A 9,983-nucleotide genomic window follows, 5' to 3' on the forward strand; every position below is an offset into this window, starting at 1 on the left:
TTCAGCAGCAGGAGTAAGTGGCTATAGAAGGCGTGGGGATTCACTCTTTTGTTATTACCGTCACTGATGGCATTTTTTTCAAAAGGCTAAACTAGAATTGTTTTATTTCATTTCTTACTTCTAGGGTTTATTTAAAACAATAATTGCATCTGATTGAGTCACCAAATAATTAAACATTTACTATGTGTCAGGTGCTTTTAATTACATCATGCCATTTGATCCCCATAACATTATTAGAAATAAGCATTATAGTCACTATTTTTACAGTAGAGGACATTGAAACTTAAGAAAGGTTAGGAAAACTTGCCCTAATCATGCAGCTACTTAACTAGGGGTTCAAATTCAGTATTATCTAACTCTAAAATGTTTTTTCAGTGTTATACAAATAATTTTATAATTACCTGGATTTATAAGGGATTCTTGTTTGTTTTATTTTCTCTTGTATTTTTGGAAAGAAGCTTCAAAATTAAATATCTCTTATAGAATTGCTAAGGTAAGAACAACTCTTATATAGCCAAATGCTTTGATGTGCTCCATCAGCAAGGAATAGGTAAAAGACTAAGGCAAAATGCTGATTAGTCAACACTATGAGCTTAATTATTAGGACAGCATTGCTTATGTATGGCTGCAAACATAGAATTATAAGTAATAAAGCTAAAATATAAAATTCTGAGTGTCATAACTAAGGACATTTGATTTTTAATATTATATAAAATGACATAGAGATGTGCCAAAAATAATATAACAATCACTCATGTGTTGGTCATATTTCAACAAATGCTAACTTTTAAGAATTTTTGCTTCAATTTTTAAAGGAAAAAAATAATTACATGTATAACTCCCCTATATAAGCATTTCCCTCTGTGATACACATTAGTGCTACTCACCAATAGTTATTATTGTTTTTCTTCTACTATAGATGGGATTGGATTTCTTTGCTCCTTGGGCTTGGGTCTGGCTTGATAAATGGCTTTATCCAATAAAATATGAGTACATGCCACATACGTAACTTTCATGTAGAATTGCCAATACTAAAATTGAAGAGTCTCCAAAGCTTTCCTTCTTTGTTAATATGGTCTTGAAGGACATGTTAATGTGGAGGTGAAATGTCAAGCCATTGCATTGAGAACAGTTGGCTTTGGTAATAGACTTCATTGTTTTAAGCCACTAATATTTTGGGGTTGTTTGTTTATCAGCACAGTCTAGACTATCCTGATTACAACACCCTCTCAGCACCTCATCAACACCCTCTTGCCCTTCCAAATCAGCAAAGGAAATAAAGGCCACCACTGTCAAAATTCGCCTTTATTTTCTTTGCTGATTTGGAAGTATAGATTATATTTCTTTTCATTTGGTGAACACCTACTACATTTTATTTTACTTACTTAAATATATATTTTTTTCTAACAAAGTAAAGTTATTCAAAATGTGTATCTATACTTAAAAATGCATAATATGCTTTGACTATTCACACAATCCCAATTCCATATCATTTCTTATTAACTATTATATAGAATTGTATCTATAATTGTTAAAGTAGAAAATACTCAAGCTTTTATCATCTAAACTTTTAAAGATTTGTTCATATTCTGAAATGATAATTCAATTAAGCATAGAATTCTAATGGAAAGTTATTTAACCCCAGTAACTGGAAGATATCACTCCACTTGGTTCTACAATCTATTGTTACAGATAAGATTTGTTTTGTCTTATGAATGTTTTTCATTTATAATTCGTCTTTGTTTTTCAAAAAAAAAATTTTGTATTTATCCTTGATGCACTGTATTTAGTTTCCTTGCAATGTACCTAAATGTGAATTTATTTCAATTGACCACACATTTCATTTTACTTTTTGTATACTTTCAATCTCAGAACTCATGTCTTTTTTTAATTCTAGAAAGCTCTCTATTAATAACCCTTTAATCAGTAATACTAGTTATCATATTGACAATCCATTGATTATGCTCTCCCCAGGTGTGTAAGTATGCTAAATTTAGAACACAGGTTATTATTCTTTAAGGGTATCTCCAAATGTAAGAATAAAATATGCTCTTGGCCTTGCATGGTGGCTCATGCCTGTAATCCTAGCACTTTGTGAGGCCGAAGCAGGAAGATCACTGGAAGCCAGGTGTTCAATACCAGCCTCGGCAAAATAGCAAGATCCTATCTCTATTAAAAGTTTTTAAAAAAATTAGCCAGTAGTTAATTTTGGTGGCAAATGGTAGCACATGCCTGTAGCCCCAGCTACTCTTGAGGCAGAGGCAGGAGGATTGCTTGAGCCCAGGAGTTTGAGGCTGTAGTGAGCCTCTGGCCATTCTACTGTACTTCAGCCTGGGTGACAGAGCAGGATCCTGTCTTTAAACAAGACAAAACAAAAAAACTAAGCTAAAAAATGCTCTCTTGCTGTCTTATTTGTGTAGGTTGTTACAATAACGATCCTGATACACAATACCTCTCAGTATCCAAGCTCTTATGTAGTCCTTTCCACACTGACTCTAGGCTTGGTCATGTGATTTGCTTCGTCCAATAGGCTATCAGCAAATGTGACATAAGCAGAGACTGAATATAAGCTTGTGCATTGGGGATGGCCCTGTTGAAACCCTGAGATCACCATCTTACAAGGACTCATGGTCTAGCCTTCCTGACATAATCCCAGCCAACCCTCTAGTAGAATGCAGCCACAGGAAATATCAGCAGAACCAAAGCAACACTCAGAATTATGAAAAAGTATAATTTCTTGTTGTGTTAAGTCACTGAGTTTTGGAGTTATTTTTATATAACAATAGTTAAGTAATACAATGTCTGATTTTTAAATCTCTCCCTCCCAATAATATGTTTCAAATTACATACAAATTTTTATACCTAATTAAGATGATGGCATACAAAACAAGCTTTTCAGATTTTGCAGCTTATGTTTTGTTATTCCTAGAATGAAGTCATAGTATTCTGGGGTACAATTAATCATATTATGAACTTATGTCAGCCTCAAGATCTGAACTCAGGAAAAAAAAAAGGAGCAGATTAAATATATAAATAAAACAATGTTGAGGGCATGGAGAGAAATCAAGATTACATTGTTATAGGTAGAAAACTGTTCATTTGAAAATGCCCTGCCTCTGAAGAAAACAACAGGGTGATGTTGGGAGGTGTGGTGGAAGATGTGAGTAGTAATTACTGTTGTGATTTTCATTCCCTGAGAAATGAAGTCCAATTTTACATGGAAAAGGCACATGGTTGCCTCTCATGTTTACATGGAGACTTCCCGTCATAGTTCCTTGGAAGCCATGTGTCTAACTTAACGATCAGACTTCCAGTTAGTCATTTGCTGGTGTTAAATCTGGCAGAGTGAATTGTACAGTCGAGAAGTGACCACTCTCATGATGGAATTTAGGTAGAACAACTGCAAAGTGTTTTCCAAGTGCTTCCCAAGGGGCATGGATAACTCCCTCCTTAGAAGCAGATTGCCTCTTCATTTTTTACTAACAGTGTGTCTATGTCTCTTGAATTCAGGATTATTCTGACTTGAGACTAATGAATATATATACATATATGCATATATATGTATATATATTTATCTTTGATGCAGTGCATTTAGTTTCCTTGCAATGTAACCAAATGTGAATTTATTTCTCTTGACCAAACATTTTACTTTTTGAACACTTCCAATCTCAGAACTCATGTTTTTTTTTAATTCTAGAAAGTTCTCAAGAACCCTTTAATCAGTAACACCAGTTCTCATCTTGACAACCCATTGATTAGTTTATGCTCTCCCCAGGTGTGTAAGTGTGCTAAATTTAGAACACAAGTTATTATTCTTTAGGGGTAGCTCTAAATGTGAGTATATATATATATGTACACACACATACATTTATATATTTTTGAGACAGAGTCTCACTCTGTCACTCAGGCTGGAGTGCAGTGGGACAATCTTGGCACACTACAACCTCTGCCTTTCACGTTCAAGTGATTCTCATGCCTCTGCCTCCCAAGTAGCTGGGATTATAGGTGTATGCCACCATAGCCGGCTAATTTTTGTTTGTTGGTGTTTTGTTTTGTTTTGTTTTATAGATACAGGGTTTCACTATGTTGACCAGGCTAGTCTCAAACTCCTGAACTCAAGTGATCTGCCCACCTTGATCTCCCAAAGTGCTGGGATTACAGGTGTGAGCCACCTTGCCTGACCGACTAATGAATATAAAAAAAAAAAAAAAAAGAAATTGAATAAACTCAATTAGGACTGATAAAGGGGGAATCATCTTTACTGAGTAACCTGGAACTTTCCTAAGTACCTGGTTAGGGGGTATAGAAGCTAAGCTAATAGTTAGGTCCACAGCAGCCAAAAGGCTCTTTATTTTTAAGGAAGACCTTTATGTGGAAACTTAAATTAGGAAAACGAAGATTATCTTCCTAACAAATTCACAAAAACAATGAAAGCAAAATAAAAGATTTAAGAGGAGCTGTTTGCACATTTTAGATCCTTATAATCAGTCTGACCATACTTTTATTTATCCCCAGCCAACTTTTAATTTCAACAGATAGAGATGCCTCTTGTAGTCATAATATTTACTCTCCAGTAACAAAGGCTTGAGAAATCGTAAGAACACTAATAATTAATGCACTGTAGTAAGTAACATGTAAGCAGTTTTTACCTTCTGGATGGACTGGGGAAGGCTTTCTAAGGCAGATGATAATTCAGTAGGTCTGTAGAGAGTGAATAGAGTTTGCAAGATGAAACATGAGAAGAAAGCATTTCCAGACCAATGAAAGAGACAAGTAATAGCATGAAGATATTGAAACCCCTGCTAAGTTGGGGGAGTCATTTTAGTTGTCTTGCTTAATTAGGACTTAGGAGGCATGGACAAATTGGGATAGTTATCAAATGCAATTGAAAAGTTTGTTTGGAATAAGATTTTAAGGAATCTTGTCTACCAAAGCAATCCATTTGCTGATCATTTGAGGGAGCCACCAGAGATTAGTAGGCAGGGAAAAGAATAATGAGAACTAGGCATTTTCTAATTTTTCTTTTTTCCCATATCCATATTTTAGGATAATACTGGAGGCTGCCATGGGAGAAGTCTGCACAAAAAGAGCAAGTTTAAGAGCTTCAGCAGTCATAAATGGCTTGAGAAGATTATGCTAGAGATTGAAGCAGATGGAAGATTCTAGAAACAGAAAGCTTTCTTTTCATTGGTGTGAGTCTTGAATATAAATGGAAATCAGAGGTCTGTAATAGCAGGCCAGTGTGGATAAGGCAGTAAGGTTTTGAGTCTGAGGAGATGGCTGGGGGCAGTTTGTAGACTTATTGTTAGTCCACTGTAGAATTTGAGACTATAGCCAGGGCTTAAGGTTCCAGTTTCAAATTAAAGGCAAAAGAAATCAGCAATACCAAAATGAAGACAGAAGCCTGGGAATTGTGCCTCAAGATCTGGACTGAGAGGGCATTTCTACACAACAGCTCTCCTAAGGGCAGGGCTATGACCGTTGTTGCTAAGCTGTCACCATCTCTCCTTCCCTATTAGACTGGCTTCTGTGGGGTAATTAACCAGTACAAGGATGTATGGGAAGCTCTTCTGAGAAGACCTCACATTAAAACAAAGTGTCCTTATTCAAGCTGGGTCATATTTGGGCACCTTGCTATTACAGCTTTGAGGAGGGATATCAAACTGTCATATTCACCTATGAGTTTAGGATCAATGGAGGGAAGAGAACAGAAGGGCCACACAGAAGGGGAAGCTCAGGCACAGACAGCCAGAAGCCAGGTTCACTGTAGAGGTGAGATTATCAAAGATGACCATACAAAGGCTGCAGAGGCAAGATGCTTCCAATAGCCAGGAAGAATGTGGGCAGGGGAGAATTTGGTCCATTCGAAGTTAGAATGGTATATGAAGACACTTGTAATCAAATAAATGGAGAACATATTTGTAAAGGGAAATAAAGTAGGAGTTAATTTTTTTAACAAATTATGATTGAAATCTAAAATGCCAAGATTAACATTCTACAAGGGTATTAATACAACAATGCCATTTTAACTCAAAGAATGTCTAAATATTTGTGCAAAATAGCTGCTTACTGATGCTTGTGAAAAGGAAGAGATTGCTTTCCAGCACACTGTATCAGAGAGCCATGATAATAGCCATAGCTTAAGCAGACAAAGTAAAACATAAAAATCCAAAAAACTATCCATCACTACTACCATAACTCTTTAAAAATGCAAAGCTATTATTTATGGCACATTCCAATTCAGTTAACTTCCTTGTTGCCTTTAAATAGATGCCCCGACTTAATTGAAGTGTTTTAGTTAATAACATAAAAATAACAAATTGGAACTAGAAAATGATTACAAAATAGAAAAAAAGCCTGGGAATGTCAAGTGGTTCTTAAGAATATCAGATAAGTGAGCTCATTCAATGATAGAACAAGAAATACTAGAGCGATAAGCTGAAAGCTACATAGGACTGAAGTTTTTTAGACTCTACATTTATCAAAGTATTGGGTCAATTTTGTTGTGGACATCAAAACTATCTCAAGAAAAAGCTCAAATTATTACACTGCACTGGAATTTTAGTTTATCCATTAAGATTTGCAGGGAGCAAAACAGCAGCTTCCTTGTTATAATGCTGTTTGTCCTAATGAGGGGAACTTAAGGGAGGCAGAGAGAGAAGCACATACTGTCTTATTTCAATATGAAACCCAAACAGCAAGCAACTGTCTCTTCTACAGAAGTGCAACCTCAAAGAGTTCTGAGAGTTTGTGCCGTATCACAGCTGGGACCTTGTTGTAGTCCAAATTAGTGTGTGTTCCTCAATATCCTAGGGGAGGTTCAGATATCCTTTCAATCATTCTCCTGGAATTCTGGCTTCTGAGAATTTGATATGAAATGGAAATTGACTAACACGAAGAAAAGACAGAAACTTGGCCTAAGGCCAACCATTTTCTTTCCTTAGTACAGGGTAACCATATAACTTATTTTCCAACTTGGACAGACTCCGAAGGGGACTCTTTTAAGAATTGTGCCAGGACAATGGGAGTCGGTAGCAACTGTCCCAGGTAAATGGAACATACACTCGGTTTAGTCATAGAGAATCTATGTCTAATATATTGTTTCTTTAGTTTTTGTATACCTTAGTAGCTAAATATGACTAAATGTAGCTAGTCTTTATAAAGTGTAAGCTTTTTATTCTTTAATACTCTGTGGCTTTGTGAGACAATTTGGTGTCACTTAGGCCCTGTACCTCTGAGTTTACTGAGAATAAAAACTCATGATTCAAAAAGTTAAACAATCGTTAATGAAGTAACTCCAAAGAGCCCTAAGAGATCACACACATATGGATTTCTACTCTATAAGTTTAATTATTCATAGTACAGAGTGACTTATGAGAAGCCTCATGCCTCATGAATGATGAACATTGAATCTGTTCATAAATAATAGATTAAACTTTAAATCAACAACCATTAGAGAAAACAGAAATGTATTATGGTGAGTTTCATTCATATATATATCTGCCCTTTTCTATATATTTTAATTAAACCAATTTAAGTCATAAATTCTTCAATTATAATTCAGGCATAGGTTCTTTACTCAAAAACGAAAGATAGTCATCTGGCATTAAAAGAGGAAGAAGGAAGTGATCACTAACAGCTGGAATCAATGGTCATATGTAAATATAAACCATGGTTCTTGGGGCCACTGTTTGTTTTTGTTTCGTGTTTTTTTTGCCAATATTGAAATTGTCCTGCAATGTCAAAGTCATCTTTCTAAATCTAGTTGCTAATACTATGGCATCCTTTTTTTTGCTATTCTTAGTATTGTAAGAATGCGAACTCAGAACCTATTAATAGAAAGTCTTCCCTTTGGAAAACGGAGCTTAGACCCAGAAAGGAGGGTGCTGCATTACCAGCTCTCTGCTCTCCTCCTCTGAACAGTCTCTCCCCTAGGTTTCCCCTCCTCCTCCTCCTCCTCCTCTCCCTGCAGATTGGTCCCTCCATCTCTTCGCCATTCTGACCCCTTTAAATTTCTTTGTATAGAATTTTTTTAATAAAATTTCTTTTTATAGCTAGAGTCCTATTTTTTTCCTCTTTATTTTGGGCCTAATCTATCAATTATTAACATATGCAGTTTTTCTAATGTGGGAGGAACAAGATTGCTCATTCATTCAACACATTTTGATTGAGAGCCCACCGTGTTCCAGATGCAAGGATCAGCAGTGAATAAAAAGAGATAAAAGTCCCTGCCTTCATGAATCTTAAAGGACAAAAGAAAGCCGCTCTCAGGTTCATCAAAAGAGTGTAATATATATATAACAACTCTTCCTAGTACTAAGGTTAACTACCTTTATCTTCTGGTATTCATTTCATAATATATGCTGTATTTATGTTACATATATATGTAAATGCATAGAAAAGTTTGGGAATAACAATAAGAAAATAGGTTCATTTTGCATGTGTGTGTTGTATATGTGTGTAATCATACAATACATATTCAGTAATTTGCTTTTGGCATTTAATAGTTTTTTTTTCTTGGTTTTTCATCAAACAAAATATATTTCCCTATCAGCACATATAAATTTATCTCATCATTTTCATGACTGCTTAGTGAAGATGTGCCTTGTACCTATTGTAGGACATTCAAGGTTGCTTCTAAATTTCAGTGTTTTGGATAATGCCACACTGTCTTGCACATATCTTTTGCAAAGATGTCAGGATTCCTGTGGGATTGATTCCCAGTTGCTAAGTCAAAACAGATGACTATGTTACCTATAGACAAACACTGCCTGTTACAGGATGTACCTCAGCATCTGGAGAAAAATGCAACTCAGAGGAAAAGTATTGGGTATGAAAGAAAAAACTTTGTACTAATTTATATAGGGTATGGCTGTATTCCTCCTTTATCAGAAGCAGAAGTCTGTGTTGTCACTTTAACAATGGAAAATAAAGGTACAGAACATAAGAAATAATTGTGTACATTTAAGGGGTAGGATTAAAAAGGATGGAGAAACTGGGGGCAGGGAAACTTTTCACTTTTCCCTTCTATGCCATTTGACTTGTTTATAACAGGTAGGTATTCATTTTATTTAAAACTAAGTAAATTTTCATAAACTATATATAAAAAATAATATTTTCCCTGTATTCTCCCAGTGAAAACCATAAGGCTTCATTCATCCAAGAGAAATGACAGGTTTTGGGTTTTTTTGAATAAAGTTTAATTAAAGAACTGCTTCTGAAAACTTTAGGGTGATAGGAGAAAGCTTGTCCAAGTAATCAACTTTTCAAAGTCAAGAATGAAAAATAAATTTAAAATGCTTGTCAACTTCAATCCTGATTTCTTTTCAAATCAACAGAACAGTTTCAAGTTGAGGACAGTTATGTAAAGAGTCAAACACAAGGAGTTATTGGTAAATCAAAATTAATTTTGTTAAGTTAATTAAGCAACTTTCTTCCCTGTATCCCATACCTCTGCTTTGTATACATGGCTCTTTTAGTTCCTACTTTACCTCCTAGGTTAATTTTTTTTTCTGTCTTGGTTAAGAGGTTCAGAAGCAACTTCATGAATAATGAATAAAAACCTAAAAATGATTTGTTTCATGGTAGTCTGTATGATTTAGCATTGCAAGGCTCTAGCTTGCTTTACAGCTCCTGATCCAGCAAGTTACATAACTTTTGGCTTAATTTCTAAAGATTAACCGTTTATGTGGAGTGGCTGATATGGTTTGCTGTGTCCCCACCCAAATCTCACCCTGAATTGTAGCTCCCACAATTCCCATGTGTCATGGAAGGGACCCAGTGGGAAGTAATTGAATCATGGGGGCAGGTCTTTCCCATGCTGTTCTCATGATAGTGAATAAGTCTCATGAGATCTGATGGTTTTATAAAGGGGAGTTTCCCTGCACAAGCTCTCTCTTGCCTGCTGCCATGCAAGACATCCCTTGCTCTTCCACCATGATTGTGAGGCCTCCCCAGCCTCGTGGTACTGTGAGTCCCTTAAA

The 9,983-nt window shown here is 35.6% G+C and overlaps 1 long non-coding RNA gene across 2 annotated transcripts in view; it reads left to right on the plus strand.

The window, feature by feature from the left end:
- Positions 1–8,059, plus strand: part of LOC129039324 (uncharacterized) — an 82,609-nt gene extending 74,550 nt beyond the window's left edge. For both annotated transcript variants that reach the window (XR_010126790.1, XR_010126789.1), the window contains one exon: positions 5,047–8,059. This is a non-coding gene — a long non-coding RNA (uncharacterized LOC129039324). The remainder of the gene's footprint in view (positions 1–5,046) is intronic.
- The last annotated feature ends 1,924 nt before the right edge of the window (positions 8,060–9,983 follow it).

The sequence above is a fragment of the Pongo pygmaeus genome, chromosome 5 (genome assembly GCF_028885625.2).
Source record: "Pongo pygmaeus isolate AG05252 chromosome 5, NHGRI_mPonPyg2-v2.0_pri, whole genome shotgun sequence".
Classification (NCBI taxonomy): Eukaryota; Metazoa; Chordata; class Mammalia; order Primates; family Hominidae; genus Pongo; species Pongo pygmaeus.